This window comes from Meles meles, chromosome 17 (assembly GCF_922984935.1).
Source record: "Meles meles chromosome 17, mMelMel3.1 paternal haplotype, whole genome shotgun sequence".
NCBI lineage: Eukaryota > Metazoa > Chordata > Mammalia > Carnivora > Mustelidae > Meles > Meles meles.
Genome location: NC_060082.1, coordinates 9146701 through 9171739, shown reverse-complemented (window position 1 = coordinate 9171739; position 25039 = coordinate 9146701). Strand labels below are relative to the sequence as shown.

The 25039-nt window shown below is 42.9% G+C and overlaps 1 protein-coding gene across 1 annotated transcript in view; it reads left to right on the top strand.

Annotated features, from left to right (window-relative positions):
* Positions 1 to 25039, top strand: part of RXRG (retinoid X receptor gamma) — a 116353-nt gene that overhangs the window by 533 nt on the left and 90781 nt on the right. The window lies entirely within an intron of this gene.

The following is a 25039-nucleotide window of genomic DNA, read 5'->3' as shown; positions in this document are numbered from 1 at the left end:
AATACATTTATTAAAAATGGAATCTCCTGTCCCTGGTGTGTTCTTAGGGATTCCTCCCTCTGATCATGCATCAGCGAAGCAAAGAGTTGCTTTATTTAATGTACCCTGCTTTTATGTTACTTTGTTTTCTTTTTCTTGTTTAAAGAAGAGAGGTTTCTGTAGTCAGCTTACATACAGGGGACTGCGGAGCATGGGAAGGAAATGACGGGTGTGGAAGTCTATGAAAGAGGCTGAGGTCTGAGATGACTAGGGTGTTCCTGAAGGTTCCAAGAGTGCCCACAGGCTGGCCCCCAGCCCTCGTGATAGACCAGTGCCTCTTCTGAACTTCCAGAAGCTGCTCTGTTGTGAACTCATTCTCTGAACTCATTCTTTGAAAACCAGAAGTGGAGTGGGGGGGGGGGGGGCGGGCAGGCTCACCGAGGGGCCCTTGCATGGAGATCTAGCCAGAAAGAGTCTGGAACCAGAAATGTGGGGAACTGAAGGTTAGTCCTGGTGCTTTTCTAAACTCCCGTGCTACCTTGGACAAGGCCTTCACTCTCTAGTCTTACGTTTTACCATCCGTGAACCCAGGGAGCTACATCTGTGGGTCTTGGCGACCGTGGAGCTAGGCCAGGGACAAGCGGTGGGGCAGGAAAACAGCCCCTTCATCTCCCACTGAACTTTTTTAACACCTCGTCTAAGGCAATGATGTGCAGTTCTGAGACTGGTGCGATCTGGAACTGGCATCCTGGAGGGCTGGGATAACAGGAGTCACCAGGAGCACAGGGGAGCTATAACCTGGAGACAGCAAAGCTCTGTGCTTCCTCAGGAGGGGAAGTGATGGGGCTCTTTTATTTATTTATCTGTTTTTTAAAATGTATCTACTTAGTTTAATTTTTATTTTAATTCTAGTATGCTTTTTATTTTATTTTACTTTTTAAAGATTTTATTTATTTATTTGACAGACTGAGATCACAAGTAGGCAGAGAGGCAGGCAGAGAGAGAGTGGGGGAAGCAGGCCCCCTGCCAAGCAGAGAGCCCGATGCAGGGTTCCATCCGAGGACGCCAGGATCATGGCCTGAGCCGAAGGCAGAGGCTTTAACCAACTGAGCCACCCAGGTGGCCCTGTTTTTTATTTTTTAAAATGTTTTAGACAATGTTTATTTTTTATCAAGTTTTCAATTTTAATTCCACTATAGTCAACGTGCAGTGTTATATTGGGTTCAGGTGTACAATAGAATGATTTGAAACTTCCGTACATTACTCAGCACTTATCCCAGCACGAGTACTCTTTAATCTCACTCCCCTATTTCTCCCATCCCCCCTTCCCTACCTTCCTCCTGTTGACCAGTAGTTTGTTCTCTATAGTTAAGAATTTTGTTTCTCAGTTTCTTCCTCCCCCTCTTTGTTCATTTGTTTTGCTTATTAAATTCCACATGTAAGTGAAAGCATATGGTTTTTGTCTTTCTCTGACTTATTTCATTTAACATTAGACTCTCTAGCTTCATCCATGTTGCTGCAAATGGCAAGATGTCATTCCTTTTTATGGCTGAATAGTACTCCATTGTCTATATTTGCCACATCTTTCCTTATCCATCCTCCAACCAGTGGGCACGTGGGCTGCTTCTATAACTTGGCTATTATAATGTTGCTGTGAACATAAGGGTGCATGTATCCCTTTGAATCAGTGTTTTCATATTCCTTGGCTAAATACGTACTAGTGTGATCCCTGGATTGCAGGGTAGCTCTATTTTCAATTTTTGGGGAACCTCCATACCGGTTTCCATAGTGGCCGCCCCAGTTTGCGTTCCCAGCAACACTGCACAAGGGTTCCTTTTTCTCCACATCCTCACCAACACTTGTTGCTTCTTGTGTTTTTGGTTTTAGCCATTCTGACAGGTGTGAGGTGATATCTCGTTGTAGTTTTGGTATTTGCATTTCCCTGATGTGATGGCTGATGTTGAGCATCTTTTCATATGTCTGTTGGCCATCTGTCTGGTTTCATTGGGAAAATGTCTGTTCAGGTCTTCTGCCTGCTTTTTAATTGGATTATTTGTTTTTTGGTTTGATTTGGGTGAGTTCTTTATGTATTTTAGCTACTAACCCTTTATCAGGTATGTCATTTTCAAGTATCTTCTCCCATTCCATAGGTTGTCTTTGCTGTGCAGAAGCTTTTTATTTTGATGAGTCCCAATAGTTTATTTTATTTTTTTAATATTTTATTTATTTATTTATTTGAGAGAGAGAAAATGAGAGAGAGAGAGCACAAGAAGGGGACGGTCAGAAGGAGAAGCAGAATCCCTGCTGAGCAGGGACCCTGATGCAGGACTCGATTCCAGGACTCCAGGATCATGACCTGAGCTGAAGGCAGTTGCTTAACCAACTGAGCCACCCAGGTGCCCCCAGTAGTTTATTTTGTTTTTTATTTCCCCTGCCTTAGGAGACTTATCTAGAAAAAAGTTGCTATGGCCGATGTTAGAGAGATTACTCCCTGTGCTCTCTTCTAGGGTTTTCATGGTTTCAGCTCTTACATTGATGTCTTCATCCATTTTGAATTTCTTTTTGTATATGGTGTAAGAAAGTGGTTCAGTTTCATTCTTTTGCATGTAATTGTTCAGTTTCCCCAACACTGTATGTTGAAGAGACCATCCTTTTCCCTTTGCCTATTTTGCCATTTGGCTGGTACCACACTGTTTTGATCATTACAGCTTTGCAGTGTAACTTAAAATCTGAAATTGTGATGCCTCCAGTTTTGTTCTTCTTTTTCAAGATTGCTCTGGCTCTTTGGGGTTTTTGTGGTTCATACAAATTTCTTCTAGTTTTGTCAAAAATCCTGTCAGTATTTTGGTAGGGATTCCAGTAAATCTATAGATTGCTTTGAATAGTTTGGACATTTTAACAATATTTGTTCTTCCAGTCCATGAGCATGGACTAACTTCCCATTTCATTGTTCATCTCCAGTTCCTCTCATCAGTGTTTTACAGTTTTCAGAGTACAGGTCTTTCACCTCCTTATTTAAGTTTATTCCTAAGTATTTTATTATTTTTGGTGAAATTGTAAATGGGATTGATTTCTTGATTTCTCTTTCTATTGCTTCATTAGTAATGTATAAAAATGCAGTGGGCTTCTGTACATTGATTTTGGACCCTAAGAGGGGGTCCTTTTAGGTAAGTTGGTCAGGGAAGGCCAGCCTGGGGGATGACATAAAGGAGAAGAGTGGGGGCATGGACAAAAGATCCTAGGGTTAGGGGGATGTGCCTGACCTTTAGAGGAACAGGAAGGTGTGGCTGTGGGAAAATGAGGTGTTATTGGAGATGAAGTCACAGAGGTGGTCAGGGGACATAGCCCACAGGCCCTGAGGCTGTGCTGAGGAATTTAGCTTTTATTCTCAGTGACACATGAAGCTACTGATGGTTTGGGCAGTGGGATAACAACGGATGGATGTTTTACAAAGTTCCTTCTGGCTGTTGTGAGGCGAACAGACTGTCAAGGGGGCAAGAGTGGAATTGAGGGTGACCAGGTGACCCAGTGGACGTAGCCATAATCAGGAAGCAGGTGATAGTGGCTTGGTCTAACAGATTTATATTTTGCAAACAGAATCTACCGAATGTGGGGTGTGGGAGAAAGGAAGCAAAGTGATTCCAAGATTTTTGATCTGAATGGGAGAATGTTTTACATTTACTAAAATGGGGAGCCGTGGGGACGGAGGGGCTAGTGTGGCGGTTGCTATTTTCTGGCTCAGGTGTGTTAAACTCAGACTGCCTGTTTCATGTCCCCGTGCCAACATTTAAAAGGAAATAGGGTGTATGAATCTGGAGGGCATGGCTTAGCTTAGCACTGGAGATAAGAAATTTGGGTGTCATCAGATGATATTTTAACGCCTGGGCTCCAAGGAGCATCAGAGATTGAATGCAGAGAAAGGATGTAGGGAGAAGGCCAGTTAGTCCCTCTAACATTTAGAGGTTAGGAGGAGGAGGAAGGGGCAGCAAAGGAGACTGAGATGAGACAGTCAGGGAGGAAGGAGAAAAATGTAAGAATGTGGGATCCTGGTAGCCAGGTGAGCATCAGAAATGTTGGCCAAATATCCTCATTCTTTTTCTTGTTGGTACTGCATTCCGTTGCATGGCTTTGCTGCAGCTCATGTAACTGGTGGCATTTAGATGGTTACCAGTCTTCTGCAGGTAAGCAATGCCCTAGGACTTCATCAGTGGGTCTGAGTAAGGGAATCATAGGGGACTGTTTAAAGACCTCTGCCCCTGAAGGAGAAGGGAGAGCCCTGGCTTGTGGAGAGTACCATTGCCACATGCATAAAGGAATATTAGGGAGTCAGAGTTTCAGAGCGGGAAAGCCTGTTTGAAACCACTCGTCCCAGCCACTGCTTCCGTGGGAAAGAAAACAAGCTTGTCCAAAGTCATCTGACCCCTTGGACACAGCTGATGTTAGGACACAGTCTCTTGACTCTCAGCCCATGCTTGGCAGAACTGCACGTTGCAGACCAAGGCATTTCCAGTGATCATCTCCCCTAGATTGACTGAGCTGCAGGGTGTGAATGTAGCTTGACTAAGCAGTGAGGTGTAGATGAATGAGCCAAACTTTGGGGCCAAACCGACCTGGGTGAATCCTGTGTCCAGCTCTTACTAGATGAGCATCAAGGTGCTTGACCCTGAACCTTGCTCTCTGTCATGTGGCGTTGTCACCTATCACCGCTGATGTGCTGGTACGAACCCTCTAACCCACCCCACATGGTGCCGACAGTAAATGGGAGCTTCCTTCCCACCAACCCCTGTTGCTTCTTCCTTCCAACACAGATGTTATGAGAAGGAAATTGGAAGGTTCCTCGCAAACCTTGAAGGAAGCAAAGACCTCAGAGAGCAAACCAAAAACAGTATTCTCTGTGGATGTGTGTAATTTAAAGCTTTGTTCTGTTCTGAAAGTAATGGCCCACCTCAAATATCTGTAAGTAAACCATGAGCACATTAGAGCCATTCTTCTGGGAAGATGTGTGGTGATAAGACTGAGAATGATTAAGTAAAACAGAAATCCTTTGACCATTCTTATTTTTTAAAAGGATATATTTATTTATGTATTTGAGAGAGAATGTGTGTAGGGGCCGGGGCAGAAGGAGAGAATCTCAAGCAGACTCCCTGCTGAGTGGGGCTCGATCCACAACCGGTGAGATCATGTCCTGAGCCCAAACCAAGAGTTGGGACACTTAACTGACTGAGCCACCCAGACGCCCCAGCCCTCATTTTAAAATCAAAACCCTTTTCTTCTGAGTATAAAACTTTTCTTCCCTGACTATGATGCTTTTGGCAAAAACATGGAAAATACAGAAAAGTATGAAGAAGAAAGTAAAAGTAATGCATAATTCCATAATCATTATTACCTTTTGGGTGAGCTTCCAGTCTTTTCTCTGCATATTTGGCCATGGGCCACTCAAATGCCCCTTCAGCAGAGAGCTGGTGAGCAACTTTGGAAGTGGCCTTGGCATTTGAACCAAAGTCCCACTTACTAGAGCTGGCCTCAGCCGGTGCCTGAGCATGGCTGCCTGTGTGCCACAAGAGCCAAGCAATTTTTCAGGCAGTTTCTCCTCAGATAGCTGTTGGGTTTTTATTTGGCTTTGGGACATATGTAATATCTACATTTTTATGTAGACTGATGGAATAATTTTTTTCCTTTTTTGACTTCTTCCAACATTTTTATGCCTGAAAAATCTTTCTTGTCCAGAGATCAGGCAAATCTTCAACTACATTTTCTCTTTTGTTAATAGTTTTATTTTTTAAGTCTTTAATCTGTCTGAAATTCATTTTGGTTTATGGTGTCAGGTGAAGGATCTAGATAGAGCTCTTCTTAAATAGATTTCCTAGCAACACGTCCTGCTTGACCAAAGGCAAGTTACTTCACCTGCTTTAACGTCCATTTTCTTATTCAGAGAGGATCAAGGAAATCCTACTTCACAGGGATTAGGTTGAAGAAAAAAACAGGTCATTGATATGAAAGCATTTTATAAATGCTCTAGAAATGTTGGTTTTTGCAGTTGTTATTAAGTGAGAAGATCAGGTGTGATTGCTTCTTTGGCGTAGTCTTGTCCCTGTCCACTTATGAGAACAATCCCAACAGGGCTGGGCCACAGGATCCCAACAAAACCAAGGGTAATGGGCACACAGAGAGGTTTTAGGATGCCACAGAGGAGTTGAAATGTAGGCTGTTTATAGTAAATATAGTTCAAGGGTGCATATGTTTATGGATGAGGAGCAAAGGAGAAGTTCAGAGTCTGTTTTGGAGAGGGGGTGGTGATCTATCAGGGAAAGTGGCCAAAGCCTTTCACGAGAAGATAATATCTGATGAAGGGAAACATTTAATTATTTGTCTCTGAAATCCTAAAGGACCACAGAGCAGGTGGAAGTTCAGGAATGATGGAGACACATGGCCTGGCATGGGAAGAGGGAGGGTTTTCCGGGCATGCTCTGCTGTTTCAGAGCTGGCTTCCGGGGCTGGTCGAAGTCTGGCTCAGAAGGGTGAGTTGGACGATGCTGTCTTGGTGTGGCCAAGGATTCAATCCTTCACTTAGACAAGACGAGACCTGTCTTATTTCTCATCAGAGGGAGATGCAAAGGAAGTTTGCTGGCAGATGGAGCCAACTCATAACCACCGAGGAGAGAATAGCTGAAGATCTAACATTATATGGAAGGCTCTCCAAAGTTAACCCTTTCACCTCCAAATTTTTTACTGGCTTGTTTTCTTCTTTCATCTTTTTAAATCTACAAACATGTTTAAAATGTGTTTAACAAGAGAAGGCTACAGGGGGTCTGGGGTCTGGTGGAACTCCTAAAATAATCCTGAGCCTAGGAAATGGTAGAAGAGAGAGAAGAATGGAAGAAGAAAAAGAAGATGAAAAAAAAAAACATTTCTGGGGCAGCTGGGTGAGTCAGTGGGTTAAGCCTCTGCCTTTGGCTCAGATCATGATCTCAGGGTCCTGAGACCTCCTCAGAGCCCCGCATCGGGCTCTCTGCTCAGCAGGGAGCCTGCTTCCCCCTCTCTCTCTGCCTGCCTCTCTGCCTACTTGTGATTTCTCTCTCTGTCAAATAAATAAATAAAATCTTAAAAAAAAGTGAGGAACTCTGTCTCCTTCATTTTTGATTTAGGGAGTTTAGTACAGAGAGCAGGACTGTGTGGGTGCTATATATACTGGCTGGTTGAGTTAGGGTGGGCACAGACTAGAGAAATTTCCTTTGGTTAACCAAGAGTTAACATGGTGTTCTTGAAGAGTAATTGGTGGTGGCTGAGTTATGGTAACACTGCACATTCCCCGCTAAGTGCACATTTCCTGTGCAAGACATGGATTTGTTGGGGCCTTTTCAAAGTAGGTGACTTAGGCAGTTCTTTTTATTGGAGGGCTAGTCAAGATAATTTGGTCTGGCTTTGGAACCCAGTTTCCCATTATTCCTCATCATGAGGCCTTCGTCCTAGCCAGGCACATCTACTCATTTATTTCCCCAATCTGGATAGACTGCACAGATCCTGTTTCCATACATTTGTGTATGCTGTTCCTTGCAAAGCCTGTACCCTCTCCTCTCCCCTGTCCTGAGATCCTACTCTCCTTCGAGACCCAAATCTAGCTGATTCTGTCTCAAAAGCCTTCTGACTTTCCTCCTTTCCCTGCACTCTCCCCTCTGAATTTCTCCCCTCACTGTACTGTGTATGTAATTTATTCACACTCACAGACTCTGATGTAAAGGTAGTGTTTTATATGCATATATTTAAATCTCCCAACTACATAGGGGCACCTGGGTGGCTCAGTTGGTTAAGTGTCCAACTCTTTTTTTTTTTAAAGATTTATTGAGAGAAAGAGAGCTCATGGGTGCACGCATGAGTTGGGGGAGGGACGGAGGGAGGGGGAGAAAGAGAATCCTCAGGCAGACTCCCTGCTAAGCACAGAGCCTGACATGGGGCTCAACCCCAGGACCCGAGATCATGACCTCAGTCAAAATCAAGAGTCAAACTCTTAACCAACTGAACCACCCAGAAACCTCAATTGTTCAACTCTTGATTTCAGCTCAGGTCATGATCTGAGGGTGGTGAGATAAAGTCCCATGTCAGACTCCATGCTGGGCATGGAGCCTGCTTAAGATTCTCTCTTTCCCTTTTCCTCTGCCCCTTCCCCCTAAAAAAAACCAAACCAAACCAAAACAAACAAACATAAAAAACGCCTACTGGATGATATATTTCTTATTGTCTGAGACCTAGTTTTATATTTTCTTATTAGCCCCCTCATCACCTGCTACCATAGTGCTTTGTATAAATTTGGCCCCAGACCAGGTACCCAAAAGTTATTTGATAATTTGATGATTTCAGAAGATTCCATGATGCTCATCTCCAGGTAAATTCTCTTTGTGATGCTAACAAGGCAGGAACAAAGGCAATCTTTGATTTAGCTTTGCACATGGAGCCTACCATTAAGGAGAACAAAATCGTTGCTGTGAGGGTATGTAAGCAACTGGTCAGTGTTCCTCTTTCCAAATTCTACTGGTAAGTCGGGCTCCAGGGATACAAGGCAACCGAGGCATGAGCCTGTCTTCTGTGTGCAGGCCGAGTGTGGAAGACAGTAAGACCCCGATGACTATTGGACCGTGTGTTGAATATGATAGAAGTGTATAGAAAGCGGTGTGGGAGCCCCAAGGGAGGGTGTCAAAATGAGGTGATGGGGGAAGATATCCTGGAGGATGCAGTGCTTGACTTAAATTTAGGCATGGAAGAGAGGGAGGAAAAGATTTTGTTCTCCATCACAGTCCAAGTCAGGAAAGGGTGTGTGGGGAAATGTAGAAAGGGAACTTTTCTAAGATAAAGTGATTTTACAAAGAAGCAGCATTGGGAAATCAAGGGAATTTAATTACAACTGCCTCACGAGCAGGATTTGAAAAGGAGTGGGAGGCTCATGGAAACCTTAATTGCTGAGAAAAGTTAAGAGGAGAAATATGACAGAAGTAATAGGTCTGTATGTATGTCATGTCTGATTTGTCATTTTTGTAGACAGGCACTCTGCCTCCTGCCTCCTAGGTTAGAGAAAAAAGATCCTTCAGCTGCTAAGGTGAAGATACCATTTAGGATGCAGAAATGGGACTTGGAAGTACTCCTCATTCCTTTTAGGGCAGAAAAGGTCCATCTCAGGTTACCTCATTGCAAAGAAGAATAATAAGCATTTGTTCAGAGATAATAATGTGTGAGGTGCCTAAAGGAGCCCCAAATGAGGCTAAATAATTTTTTCCTTCCTTCACAAAATAAAAAACAGCTTGCCTGATTTCTCTTCCAATTTATTTTTGTGGTTTTCCATTCCTTTGGAAATCCAGGAGGATGCTTATTTTATGAGCTTTTGTAGACCAGCCCTTCCATATTCAGAGAGGGTTCTCTTGTATGCAATAAGCTGGGTCTTTAAGATGAATGCAGTATGCAGGAAAATGTGATGAATGATACGGCATTAGCAACTTTTAGTTTGTAAAGTTTAGTTTTGTTGAAGGCATATGGAAAAATTGTAAATCACAGCACAACCAGACCATAGGTGACAGATGTCAAGGCAGAGTAGTGGTCAACTGAGAAGGATGGAACTAGACCCTCCTGGGTTCCACACACGTATTTCTAGAGGGAGGGAAAGATGTGAGGAAGTTTTAGCTTAGAGGAACTAGAGAAATCAAATCTGTTGGTACACAAAAAAGAGAACCAATGTGGCTGAGAAAAGAAAAGGCTACATACCTGAGTAGCAGAGTAGATTAGACCATCTCCAAGGTTCTGCCCAACTCAAACTTTGATTCCACGACCCTCTGAATAAGGACTTAATGAGATTTTTTTCATAGACTCTAATATGTCATAGGCAAACAGAGTCCTTGGAGATACACACACACACACAGAAATATATACATAGAAATTATATACAACTTAATTATATATAATTAATATATATTAATATATTTAATTTATTTATAAAATCTCTATATATTATCTATTACAACTATTAAAGTTCAGGAAAGTTATATATATAATTATATTTAATATAATGTTATATGAATATACATAATATATAATATACAAATATACATATAAGGTATATAAATATATAAACATAATTATATAATATATATAATTTATTGAGCTTTAATACTTTACCTTTGTGTAGTACTTTACGGTTTGTTGGGACTTAATCTCCCGGACTCTATTTGTTATCTGTTTCCACAATGATGCCATATAACAAAGACCCATGCCATCTCATTGCCATACAACAATAAGTGTTAGTCATGTGTCCAAAGGTTGGTTAGGTGGCTGTGGATCTTGGCTAGCCTTTCTCACTTAGCTGGACATGGGCTGCTATCAGTTGATCTAGGATGGCCTTAAGCTGAGGTGACTTGGGTGACTCAGCCCTGATCCATGTCTCCTATCTTTCAACAAGCCAACCTAGACATGTCCTCAAGTGGCAGAAGAGGCACAAGAGAGCAAGCAGAAACATGCTAGTCCTCATACACTCATAGACCCACCAGAGGAAGTTACAGGGATGAATTCCATGTCAAGGTATGCGGAAATGTGCCTCCTTCCTTTTGTTAGAGCAGTTGCAAAGCTACTTGATAAAGGCTGTAGATATGGGTGATTATAGCAATCTACTACAGAGATATTGCCTTACTTAATCCTTCCTGTGTAACGCATTACCCTTGAAGACTGGTATTATTCCTGCTTTTCAGATTAAAACATGGACACCAAAGAGGTCAATAATTTTTCCGAGGTCGTGTGGACCAGAGGAACTGGGATTTTTGTCCTCCTGTTATAAAATCAAGGCACTTCCTCTTGTTCTGCTCATGCTTAATTAAGAACATGAATCCCAGGAGTTTTGTCAGAGACTTCCTAGAGGTAGATTTGTAAAGTATGTGGCCCTCAATGTTGTGTGAGTTGGGAGAATACACAAACTTTTACTTATCTATTCTTATCCTTCTTTATAAAATATAATATTTTATAAAAATTATATTTTAATATTTATGTTTATTTATATAAATATAAATAATATATAAATTCAAGGAATTTACTAGTCATCTAAAAAACAGTTTATTTGTGATTAGTTGGTTGCTTTGTGTATTTGTCAGAGTGGGGTAAATCCTGTAACTAAGTATCCCTAAGTCTTAGTGGTATAGTAAAAAGTTTATATTTTTGCTCGTAATGGCCAGAACTCAGGCCACATCTAATAATAAACAAGACTGATAAATATAATTGAACTGTATGGAGAAAAGAGAACACTGATATACACTTAGCAAGACAAATGAATGGACCAAGTTTTGCAGGAAGACTAGGAAGCATATAGTAGGTAATAATAGAAGATATACAAAGGACGATAGAAAAGAGGAGCCCAGAGCTTGAGACTTTATCCAAGGAAATGTGTGGGCCCTTGCCTCTAAAACATTATGTACAAATATACTCTCTACTCTGTAGGCAGGATGGCCATTATGAATTAGGAATTTAAGAATTTATATCTGATTATGTCATTTCTCTGCTTAAAAGCCTTCAATGTCTACCCAAGAATAAATGGTTAATGTGTGCTACACAGTCTTCCAAAACGTATCCCCTGTCTGTCCAACCTGATCTACTGCACCTTCCCATTCACCCTTCTTTACTTAACTATAATGGTCTTTTTCATTTGCCTTAAATGTGAGAATCCCTCATCTGTAGGCCATTAATCATGCTGTTTCTTCCATTTGCTCAGAATCTTCTTTTCTGAAACTCACTTCTCAATCTTTCTTTTTCTGACTAAGATTTACTGATTTGTCAGTTCTCAGCTTAAAAAATTATACACCCTCCTAACAACCAGAGATAGGCCCAAAATTAAGATACCAAACCACAGATCCAAGAAACTCAGAGAAGAAACTCAGAGAACACCCAACAGAGAACACCATGCAGGATAAATACCAAAACACACATATTTATACATATTATACAAAGTGTTAAAAGCCAAGAGATATTCTTGGAGACAGCTAAGAAAAAAGACACAGTGCATTTAGATAACAGCTACAGCAGACTTCTTGTCAGCAACTATATAAGCCAAAAGACAATGGAATAGCATTCTTAAATTGCTGAAAGAAAAAAAAAGTCAACCCAGAATTCCATACCCAAGAAAAATATCTTTTGAAAATGAGAGAGAAATAAAAATCTTATCAGACAAACAAAAGCTGAAAGAATTTACTTCCAGCAGACCTAGGAGTGCAAGAAATGTCAAGGGAAGTTCTTCAGGCAAATGAAAATGATATCAGAAAGACTCTGGATCTACACAAAGAAATAAACAGCACTGAAAATAGAATAAATGAGGATAAGTTTAAATATGTTTATTTCTTAAGGGGCGCCTGTGTGGCTCAGAGGGTTAAGCCTCTGCCTTCAGCTCAGGTCATGGTCTCAGGGTCCTGGGATCAAGCCCCGCATCAGGCTCTCTGCTCGGCAGGGAGCCTTCTTCCCCCTCTCCCTCTCTGCCTGCTTCTCTGCCTACTTGTGATCTCTCTCTCTCTCTGTCAAATAAATAAAATCTTTTTAAAAAATAAATAAATACATTATTTCTTGAAATATTTTTCTGCTGTGTTTTCCATTTGATTCTTTTTTACAGTTTCCCTCTCTTGATGGAAGTTACCCATCTCATCATGTGTGTTTCCCACCTTTTCCACTAGAGCCTTTTAATATAGTAATTATATTTATTTAAAATTCCCTGTTTGAGGGGCGCCTGGGTGGCTCGGTGGGTTAAAGCCTCTGCCTTTGGCTCAGGTCATGATCTCAGGGTCCTGGGATCAAGCCCCGCATCGGGCTCTCTGCTTGGCGGGGAGCCTGCTTCCTTCTCTCTCTCTGCCTGCCTGTCTGCCTGCTTGTGATCTCTCTCTGTCAAATAAATAAATAATATCTTTTAAAAAAGATAATAAAATTCCCTGTTTGAGGGCATCTGTGTGGCTCAGTCAGTTGAGCATCTGCCTTCAGTTCAGGTCATAATCTTAGGGATCAAGTCCCACATCGGGCTCTCTGTTGAGTGGGAAGTCTGCTTCTCTCTCTCACTCTCCTTCTGTGCTCTCTCTCTTTCTCAAATAAATAAATAAATAAATAAGATCTTTAAGAAAATAAAATTGTGTTTGATGGTTCTTACATCTGTGTCATCTCCGAGTCTGGTTCTGTTGATTGCTTTGCCTCTTGACCGTGTTTTTCTTATTTCCTCATATACTGTGTAATTTTTTGATGAAACCCAGTGGTCTTGTATAGGGTATCAGAGACCGAGTTAAATAGTTGTTACACCTGGAAGTGGGCACGTCTTTCTGATTCTTAGCATTTAGTGTGGGGGACTGAGTCTGCCTCCTTACCAGTTGAACCCGTTTGGGTCTTGTTGCTCTGGTTACTTTCAGTAGAATAGTTTTTAAATTCCTCTAAGTTTAGGGTGGTGGCTGGTTTGCTGGAAGGTATTTTTCCCCCAGTGTCTGCTCTACCCTCGGGTATAGATCTTCCCTTGGCACTATGCTTCTGTGTGGGTGTCTCCCATGCTTTTGCACCCATTGAGCAGTAGAATACTCTCACTTATTACTAGATGCTTGTTGGCCTGGTGGTGGGGAAGCATTCTCTGATGTTCTAATTAAGTCTGTTGTAGACAGGTCTTAGTGTCTCTGGATCTTGGAAGTGGTGCTTTCGTAGTGGTTGTCCTTTACCTTTAGCTATAGGGCTGGGTCTAGAACATATTTCTGCTCCTTCCCAAGGCTATAGAGTTTGTCCCTCCACTCCTAGCTCCTTTGCCCCAGCTTCAATAGCTTTTTCACCAGCACCCTAAGAGTGACAGGATTGTTGCCATTCTGCCAACATTTCAAGGCTAGATTTGATAAGGGATAAGAATCCAGGTGGAATTTCATGAATTTCCCAGAGCTACTCCTTTTCCCCAGGCCTACAGCACATAGGATGCTACCTGAAGACTCATGTCCTGTTTCCCATCTTTTTTGTGTATACTTAATGAGGTCTGTGGAGGAAAACCCACAAGAGAGTAGGCATTTGCCTTTGTCTCTGTCCCCAGGGGTTCTATAGTCTCTTGCTGGCCTAAGCTCAGCCTTAAGCAATTTGTTGACATTTTTAGCTGAATTATTTTTATCTGGGTCCAGTGGCATTGGCCCCAGATAATCAAGTGCTTATATTTATCTCTCTCTGGAGGTGCCCATAGTTTCCTTGGATTTGGGGTTAGCTGGTTATCCTCCAGTCCTAGCTCTCTGATGGGTTCAAGAAAAGTTGTGAATTTGCAGATTGTCCCACATATTTTTGGCTGTAAGGGTAGGAGTCATGTTCTTTCCAGTTTTCTACATCCTAAGTGGGAAGATAACACATAATTCTTAAAACATTTTCTATCAATTTTTTCATTTTATTAGAGTGTAGGACAGTATTTATTGTAGTATCAATTCAGACCATCTGTATCAGAATGGTAAGCTTATTTAAAATGCTGATTCTGAAGCCAACTCCAAGCTTATAAACCTTAGTCTCAGGGGCATTCATTTTACCAAGGTCCCCAGGTAATCTTCCTGCATTTTGAAATTTGAGAATTGTTGAATTCAAAGTTAGCCATGAGCATTTATTGGCACTTGTAATGTACCAGGCATAGTACAAAGACTATCTTATCTAAATCTCATGACAAACCTATGATATAAGTACTGTTATCATCCTCTTTGTAGACTGTGCAGCTGGGTCTTGAAGAAGTTAATTGGCGTGTCCAAGGTAACCCAGCTGGGATGTGGCAGAGGCCAGATTTGAACCCAGATGGTCTGATTCTAAAGCCCGAGTTCTTTTTAAAAATTGAGATATAGTTGAGATCTCTATCTTTTCAAGTGTACAATCAGTGGTTTTTATTATAATCACAAGATTGTATAATCGTCACCACTCATTCTGCATTTTATTTTTGTCACCCCCAAAAAGAAATTTGGTACCTGCTGGCAGTCACTTCCCATTCCCCACTCCCTCCTGCTCCTGGCAACCATGAATTTACTTTCTATCTCCATGGATTTGCCTTTTTGGGACATTTCATGTCAATGCAGTCATGCAATATGTGGCCTTTTGTGTCTGGCTTTTTTCATTTAGTACAGCCAGAGATCTTAACCGCCATGTCAGAAAATTAGAAACGGGATTGTATCTGCTTAGACAAAAAGGACTTATACCTGTCAGCTTGCTAGTGCAGGAGGAGACAAGATACCCAGGAAACACAATGACAAGAATGCCATTCAGTTTAATGAAGACTAATAAAGACCACGTGTGTGCCCCGGGGAGCGGTTTCATGTGTGAGAGCGGGATATCTAGGTTGTGGTCTGGAGTTCAGGGTCGGGCGTCCACTGCCAGTTCCAGCCACTGGTGGCCGTGTTCCCCCGCGGGCCTCAGATGCCAGGAGCAGCAGGAGAAGCCCACGGACACCGAGGAGGCAACGGGCATTTGAGTTTTGTCCACGTGGCTGCCTCTCCAGAAGCCCCAAGTCCACAACCCTGGCAAGCCCCACAACGGTGCACAGCTCTGGGCTGGGATGGAGAAGTACTCCCCACCCTGAATGTGAAGTCAAGTTCTTGGAGCCTCAAGAAATGGTGATGGAGCTGCAGAAATGCCTTCATCAGGAGGTTTGGGCAAAAGTCCCTGTGCTTTGCAAAAGTCCGTGTTGGTTTGTTAGTAGAAGTTGAAACGAAGAATTGACATTAACATAGAAAACAATTTGAGTACCCCCAGAGAGCGAAATCTACGGTGGGCTATTCTGTATTGGTGCCCATCAAAATGACCTCTAGAGTATGATAAAAATCGATTCTTGGGTTTCTCTTCCAGAAAGTTCTGGTTCTTGGGTCTGCATGTCCTTGTGATGCCAACAGGCATCCTCAGGTAATGGTGATGGAACTGGGTGGGGACAAGCTGGCAAGCACATCTGGAGGGTAATTGTTCCCTACTTTTAATGTGCGTGTGAATCATCTGAAGATCTTGTTCAAATTCAGAGTTTAATTTATTCAGCAGGTCAGGGATAGGGGCAGAGAGTCTGCATTTCTCATCACCTCCCAGGTGCTGATTTGCTCTTCTGTGGACGCTCTTTTGAGTGGCAAGGCTGTAGGGGATACCCCGCCAAGGATAGAAAGCCCTTGTTCTCACCTAAGGCGCTTACCATCAAGGGCGGCGAGCCATCATACAACTGACTTTACTGACTTACGTGAAGTGCGCTGTCCTAGTAACAACCCAAATCTGTTACAAATGGAGACACCCCTTTCCCCCTGGGCATCATTGCATGTTTGTAATGACACATCCAGAAAAAGAATGGTGTTTGTGATATTGGACAAACTGTTTAGCGAGATAGGAAAGGGTCCCACATCTTTGACACCTATTTCCACCCCAAATGGTTAATATCTTCAGAAGAAATACGGAAGCCAAAGAGGTAAGCCCTAATTTCCCAGAAAATTCACTGATGTGGAAAACTTCATTTCCTGATAATGCAGGGTAAATCTGTGTTTTGTGGGGGGCCCCATATGTTGCTGGTGCTCATGAATTGTTCAGTTTTATTATCCTCATTAACAGGGATAATGCTTGCTTTTTAACAATCATGATCACCATCTGGAGCCTGGAAAACCAGAGTTTGAGGCTCAGGTAGAAAGAGGAGACTGTCCTGATTGCAGTCCTAGCTCCCTTATTTCCCCACTGCCCCGGCCCTCTTTGCATCCAAAGGCTTGGCCGCCAGGCCCACAGGCACCACACGGGCAGATGTGATGTCAGTCCTTGTTCAAGAGGAAACAGAAACAAAGCAAAACAGAACAAAACTCAGAGAGTGCAGGGAACTTTTAGGTTTGACTTCACTGTTTAATTTCCTTCTAATCTTAATAAGTATTATAAAGTGGCTTTTTCCATGTGTTACGCTCACAGCCCTGGTGACCTCTACCTAGGCTGTGAAACTGTGACAAGCTGGCTGTTATGACCGTCACTGGTCTCCCTGCTCTTGGGCTGAATTGCATTTGAGCTCCTGAGCATCTCGGTGCTTCACGGAGGATTGTCTCATTAGGAGGAGGTGGCTAGAGCGCCAAGGTCTGGTAACCATAGCAACCATGCACACCTGCCCTTGTGGTTTCTTGAGGATGCCTCTCCAGACCTTTCCCCGACCTATCTTTTCAAGCTTTCCCAAATTGTTAGCAGCATTCTGAGAGCGGCTCAGACCTAACATGTGGGGGGAGAGGGGGGCGGGGGGAGCAGTTCTGGAGTACTGACCCGTGTTTTCCTGGTAACTTAAACAGTTAGTGCTCCACAGGGAATGGGGGGAACTGGAAGAACTGGGCATGTGATGAGAACAACCTGAGCCAAAGCTCACCAAGGAAATAAAGCACCTGCTTTTGATCAGTAAAAGCAGAAGATAAAATGCTCACGACAGAGAAGGCACTCAACCCACTGTAAGAAATTACGCCTAAAAGTTTCCTGGAGGGTGGCAGGTAGGAACGTGAGTCAAAGGTGGTTTTCTGGAGAAGCTGAGGTTCCAACAGGTTTGTGGGGGGTGCAGAAAGGGACAAAACTCGTGGTGGTGAAAAAGGGAGGGGTTGTTAGTAGTTTTTCCATAGGGTCTGTGGACTGTTTTAGGGTAGAGATAGGGGTGGGTACTGTGAGGCTGAGCAAATGGAACAAGGTATTGGGGGACAAATGCCTGTGGTTTCTGGGCCTGACCCATTGTCCTAAACAGCCAGCTCCAGAGCGGGCAGACAATAAAACAGAAGCCAGGTTTCCCAGGTTCTGTCCTCCCTGAACTTTCCAGCCTTTCTTCCTACCACGAAGACTCTGCCACCAACCCCCCAACACCTCCTCCCCCCGCAGCCTCGTCCTTGCATGTGGCTTGGAAAGCATCAGTGCCATCCCGTCAATTGGTACCAGATTGGACAGAGCTTGAGACCAGATGTTGACATCAGTGGGGGTCAGCCAAGTCAATTCTTCGTGGTTTCTTGACCGTTTCTCTGCTGACATCTGGATGTTCACTCGGATAGTGAATGTTTACACCAAAGAAGTGGCAGGATGTGCATTCTAGCTGACCTTCACTTCACCTCCCCCTGTCATCTCCTACAAGTGAGGGTTTATCATTGGAGATGGAGCCAACGGGTATGTCTTAAGTATGAGGACTATTTCATCACGGGGGAGGGGGTAAATATTGATGTTTCCCCTCAAAGTTATTCTAGGATGGAAGAGGTAGAAATATGCAGTCTGAGTTGCACAGTTTATTTTCAGGGGATACATACACCGTATTAGACCTACCTTTTGTTGCATTCGGCATTGCTTGTGTGAGCTTACGATCCTGTTTTCTGTAGACAGAAGTTGACTTGGATGCCTTTTCATGGATCCTATGTAACTTTCCTATAACTTACTGGGTGACCTTGAACTTGGGTTCAATTGGGTGAACTTACTGGGTCCTCTGGTTTCCTCACTCTCAAATGAGAGGAGTGGGGAGAGTCAGACTAAATGATAATTAACATCCCTTCCCTGGATGTTCTGTCCCTAACCTGTGACTTGCCTGGGTGCTAGGCAAGGCTCTTTCTAATCACAGAGATGCCTGTGAACCTTTTCCATCATAGAGGTTAGCTCTGTCCTCTGTGGTTCTGGATGAAAAGTGACAGATTCTTTTTTTTTTTTTAAGATTTTATTCATTTATTTGACAGTCAAAGATCACAAGTAGGCAGAGAGAGAGGAAGGGAAGCAGGCTCCCTGCTGAGCACAGAGCCCAACACAGGGCTTGATCCCAAGACCCTGGGATCATGACCTGAGCCGAGGGCAGAGGCTTTAACCCACTGAGCCACCCAGGTGCCCCAGAAAAGTGACAGATTCTTGATAGGGACCACGGCCACATGACCAGTTGCATACCCAGAACATGCGAGGCCATAAAGTGTGAAGAACTCAGTAGGAGAGGCAGTAATGAAGTTCTCTGAGAGCAAGGATGATTTATATCAGGTAAGATCAAGGGAAACTATGTCTAAAATAACTGTCTTAAAGCAGTGGTTCTCAAAGTGTGGTTCCTGGAACAGTAACATCAGCATCCCTTGAGAGCTTTTCAGAAATGCAAATTCTCAGGCCTCACTCAGACCTGAAGAATCAGAAATTGGACCCAGCCATCTCTGTTCTAACAAGCCCTCTGTGTGATTCCAATGTATGTTAAAGTTTGAGAACCACTGGTCTAAACCCACAAAGATGATTCTGTTACGGAAAAAGAGGTCTGGGGGAAGACTGCCCTTGGCTGACAGAATGTCACCAGGGACCTAAACTGACCATCCATCTGCCTGTTTTTACCAGCCCTGGTTCTGAATGACTTTGGCTTGTCCCAAAAGAGATATTCCATTCTCAAAGCAAACAGACCCAGTGGCTATCATAGGCACCCAATGTAATTCAGTTCATCTATTCAAAAGAAGTCCCAAGAATGAATTCTAAAAGTATTTTGAGCCATGACACTATGTGGGGCTATGATCTTTCAAAGATGAGGTGCTGATCACATGGATATATATAGTGTGTGGTATATTTGATTAAAAATTAGCCTCATTCGCCTGGGTGGCTCAGTGGGTTAAAGCCTCTGCCTTCAGCTCAGGTCATGATCCCAGTGTCCTGGGATCGAGCCCCGCATCAGGCTCTCTGCTTGGCAGGGAGCCTGCTTCCTCCTCTCTCTCTCTCTCTCTCTGCCTGCCTCTCTCCCTACTTGTGATCTCTATCTGTCAAATAAATAAATAAAATCTTTAAAAAAAATTAGCCTCATTAATTCATGGTCGTATATCTTAACAATACAGTAACATGAGGCCATATCATGGTCCTTCTGTATCCCCCTCATAATATAGTACTGATCAATGAGTAAGTTTTTGGTAAGTAATGATTGACTTAAACTGTTGACCTCATAGAGACCAAGGCAAGGCAAGATAAAATCAAGAATCAAACTTGGATATGGATAACTAAATCAGTGTGGATAGCGATGTAAAATGTTTCTGAATCTCAAACATTTGGTTCTCTCTGGTGGGCTTTTTTTCTTTTTCAATATTAGTTTGGGTTGTATTGATTTGAGCATTGGACTGAGGGCTGGGACCCAGATTGAAAGTTCTGCCTCCAGAATTAGGCAAGTCACTTTCTCATTTGGCATCTCCTTTCCCTTCCCTATTGGCAAAGGGTTTTTACAAACACAAGGGGTGGACAAGAGCTAGTCCATGAGTCTGCTCCTGAGGGGATCTGTATGCAGGGTCTCCCCATAGAGAGAAGGGGCATGTTCTCAGTAGTACCGTTAGTGCACACCAGGTAGCTACTCTCGACCCCATACCCCTTCAGATGTGACTACTTTCCACCGGTCTGTGTGGGTCTGTGGGTGGGAGAATCACGGGGTGAGTTTGAGGACAGACTAACACACTTTTCTTCTCTAACCTAATGGAGAAGCCTGGGTGGTTTAGAGAACTGAAATAATTTCCTTTCATTTTCACATAAAGCTGTGGTTTCCAAAAGAAAATATCAATGTTTTTGACCAGTTCCTAATTCAGCAAGACTGGATTTGCTTAGCCCTGGTGCCATGGGCCAGACTAGAGAACTGCCTATTTATGCAAGGAGAAAGCAAAGTCACTTCTAGATCAACCTGCCCGGGTGCTGCTGATCAGATCAAATCAACAGCATTTAATAGGCTCCTTGCAGGGCCAGTGCTGGGTACCCCAGAAGACACAGGGCTGGCTTGGCTGACACTGCAGATGTCTACCCAGCATCCATTCCCCCTTATTCCTGACCAACAGAACTCGTGCATCATTGAGGATAGCAAGGTACCCAGTTCAAAGCTACAATTCTTTTTTTTTTTTAGCTTCCCTTTCTCCTTCCTGTAGCCTTGTGACCATGTTCTTCTGGTCCTTGAAATCCAAATTTAATCTTCCCGTGGATCTCCAGGAAGACTCTTAAACATTGCTGATTCAACCAGGAAGCATGCCGTGTTGTTTCTTTCTCTTCTCCTTCCTGCTGCCTGGGATTGACATGTGATATATGGAACTTTGGCAGCCATCTTGGGCCATAAATGTGGAAGCCACGCACTGAAGTTGGTGGAGCAGAGAAGGAGCAGGAATTTATTTCTTGTTTGATTTCCTGTCAATCATAGATCACCTCCCCAAAGACCTCTGTTATGTGGCAGAGGAACCTTTTGTGTTTAAGCCTCCATTATTTTGGGCTTTCCATTATATGTGGTTGCATCTAATCCTGGCCAATCCAGGTAATCCCTGTTCTCAGGAGCTTCATGCCTGTGGGGGCTGCATAGCCTGGCATGTCGAGGGCATCTATGTGGTCTCTACCGTAGAGTGTGACACTCTTCCGTCAGGGTGTCCGAGGACGGGAGCTAACTGCAAGGGGACTGACTGCAAGGGCTCAGCAGGTGTCTCTGGAAGGTTAGGGTACCAGGCTTCCCTAGGACACACAAGAGGGTCTCAGGATGTTAATGGTGACCTGGTTTAGTTCCTACTTCACCTGCCCTTCTCCATTTTGGGCCCAAGTTCATTATCTGGCACATGTGAAATGGAGAATTCAAACAATTACCTGCAGTTTCTGGGACCTGGAAGGAAATCTTGGACCACCGAGTCAATAAGTCTGTTTGAGACATGAAGTGTAGACAAGACTACATGGGTGATGATCTCTCTGAAGACTCAGCCAGGGTGGGAAAGAAGCCTCTTACCCTTTAGCCACCCACCCATCCTTCTACTCTCGCCCACTCTGAAGCATTGGAAGGAACCACTAATCTACTTTTTTCCCCCCCCAAATGTTTTATTTGGGGCGGTGAGGAGCAGACAGAGAGGGACAAGTAGACTCTGGGCTGAACGTGGAGTGCTACCTGAGGCTCAATTTCAGGACCCCGAGATCATTACCTAAACCAAAATCAAGAGTCAGATGCTCAACTGACTGAGCCAACCATGTACCCCTCCACTAATCTACTTTCTGTCTCTGTAGATCTGTTCTGGACATTTCATATAAATTGAATTTTTTGGTCTTTTGTTGCTGGCCTCTGTCTCTTAGCATTACCGTTTTCAGGGCTTCTCCATGCTGTGGCTTGGATCCCAACTTCATTCCTTTTTATGGCCAAACAACATTCCATTGCACAGAGAAACCACGTGTTCTTTATCAATTCATTCATTAGTTCTGCACATTTGGATTGTTCCCACCTTTTAGCTGCTGTGGACAGTGCTGCTATGAATGCTTGTGTTCAAGTCTTTGTTTGAACAACCTGTGTTCCGTGCTTTGGGGCATGTGAGGAGGAGTGGAATTGTCGGGTCATGTGGTACTTTCCTGTTATACTTCTTGAGGAATCACCAAATTGATTTCCCACCCTGGTTGAGTCATTTGATGTTCAGACTGGCGATATGCGATGGTTCTAATTTCTTTGCATCTTTACTAACATTTGTTATTTTCTGTTTTTGCTTGTAGCCATCATAGTGGGTGTAAAGTTACATGGTAGGTTTTTGGATTGTAATATTCTCACACTCTGGGTGGAGACTTTTGTCCTATTTTTTGCCTTGTGCTGATTGAAACTTAGCAAAACATAGACTTTTAGAATGAGAGCTATAAAGGGGGGTTGGCAGAGAAAAAAATGAATAAAAAGGAATTGTCTAATAAATATAATACAAGGAAGAGCAAAATGTTATATGAAAATCATGGGTCGTCCATGGGGTGCCTGGGTGGCTCAGTTGGTTGAACCTCTGACTCTTGGTTCATTCGGTTCAGGTCACGATCTCATGGGCTGTGGGATGGAGCCGCTGTGGTGGTGTCTGTGCTCAGCCCAGAAACTTCTCTCCCTCTTTCCTTCCACCCACTCACGTGCACCCACACTTGTGCTCTCTCTTTCTCTCTAAAATAAATCCTTAAAAAAAATCATGGGTCCAATGTATACTTTAGTCAATACATATTATTTGTTTCTACTATGTGTCAGGCTCTGGGCTAGGCACTAGAGTCTTAAATCTAGTTAAACAGGAACAGAGCCCTTAAAATATTTATTGTGTGGAGGGGGTGCTTACAGGAAGGGCTCTTCACACAGTCTAGGTACCAGGAAGGCTTCCTGGAGGTGGAGGGATGAAAAGTAAATTCTCATCAGAAAATAAGGGGTGCCAGAAGTATTCGAGGGGAGAAACCCATGCTGGAATGTTTGGGAAGTGCCCTCTGGATGGCCCTATTTTTTTTTTTTTTGCCGTTGGCCACAATCTTGATTAGAGTCTGATTTCTTTCATTTCCCAATCTGCAATGGGTGAGCATAATTCTTTCTTGAGGAAAATAAATCATAACTAAGACTTTTGTAAATATTGTTAGCTTTTGATTATTTGCACTAATTAAAGGGGAACATATAATTCAGGATGGCAACAATGTAAACAGGGCTTATACTGACTTTGGAAGATGTTTTTTCTGTTGATTCCCAGATGTTGCTGTGTCAGATGTTCTCAGAACACACAGATCCAACTATAACATGACACCCTAGGAAATGGAGTCTGTAGTCCTTCAGGACAATACGTTGTTGGCCTAAGCAGAAAGATATTCTCGGACCAATGCCTGTGGTTTGTACCTTTCCTATGGTAGTTAATTGTTTGGGTCTTAGACTTTCTCTCCTGATTTTTTCTAAAAAAGAAGAATTCTGAAATCTTTTGCTCTATTTTAGAGTGACAAAAATCCTCAGAGATCACCCATGTTGCCCAGTCTTTCTTGGTACCCTAAAACCTTTCTGCCAAATACAAGGGAGGAAAAGAAATTCTTTTGATATGATTAAATTATTTTGATGAGACCCTGTGGCTTTTTAGGTAAGTGTGAATAACTTATTCATTCATGTCCCATGTAGCACACTAGACATTATTATAGACCATACACAAACATACAATGGGCCACATTTTAGATGACTTCTGAAGGGTCACCAATAGAGAACAGACTCTAATCCCAAATAAATAATTTTTCCAATTGGTCAAAGTAAGAAACAGATTCACATATATGCAATAAAACCTGAAGCTCATTTGGGCTACGTGTAGAGAATTAGTAACAAGTCTTTATTAAATTTCTTAAAAAGTTTTGGAAAATAAAAAAATCCTTGAGTATCTGGTTTGAATGAATGATAAAAAGTAATTTGTAATTAGCACATCAGTTATATATTTGTTATCTATCGCTACATAGCAAATTATCCCAAAACTTACTGGCTTAATGTAACAATAAACATTTATTACCTTCTATAGTTTCTGGAAATGGATTAGTTGAGTGGTCTGGCTCAGAGACTATCACTAGACTGCAGTCAAGGTGTCAGCTGAGTCTACAGTCATCTGAAGTCCTGGGGGACTACATGTACATGTAGATGTCTACAGACATCTGAAGCCTGGGGCCAGAAGATCTGCTTTCAAGATGGCGCACCCACATGGCTGGTAAACTGGTACCTCAGTCCCCTTTCTAGTGAAACTTGCTATAAGACTGTTTGAGTGTCCTCACAGCATGACAGCTAGTGTCATGGTCATGTTCCAGAACAAGACCTGAGGGGGCAAGGCAGAAACAGCAATGTCTTTCATGACCTAGCATAGGTTCCACATCATCACGTGTGCCATATTTCATTGATCACACCAAGAAACCCTGATACAGTGCGGGGAAGATTGCACAAGGGTGTGATACCAAGAGATGGGGATAGCTCAGTGCCATCCCGGAGGCTGACCGCTACAGGTTATCAGTACATACATTGGAAATGAGTCATTCAAAAAGAGAATTGGATTAAATACTTTTCTACTCTGGCAATCACCATCTGACAACTACTGTTATAAAAAAAATTCCAAACGAGTGAGCCAAATTATGAATTTGAGTTCTTTTAGGATGAGAGATTTATGATCAGCATCAGGATGGGTCATTAGCTCAAGTTTATGGAGGACCATGTATAATTAGCTGGATTCTGCTCTTCGCCATCGTGAGCATAGAGCCCTTGGGTATTGGTACCCTACCCAGAGTCTCTGAAATACATTAGCAGGCCCATCCACAGTGATTCCATGCCAGCTCTTGTGTCCTCTCCGTGAGGCTACCCAGCTTGCTTGGATTTAGTGGTGGTTTCCAGCCA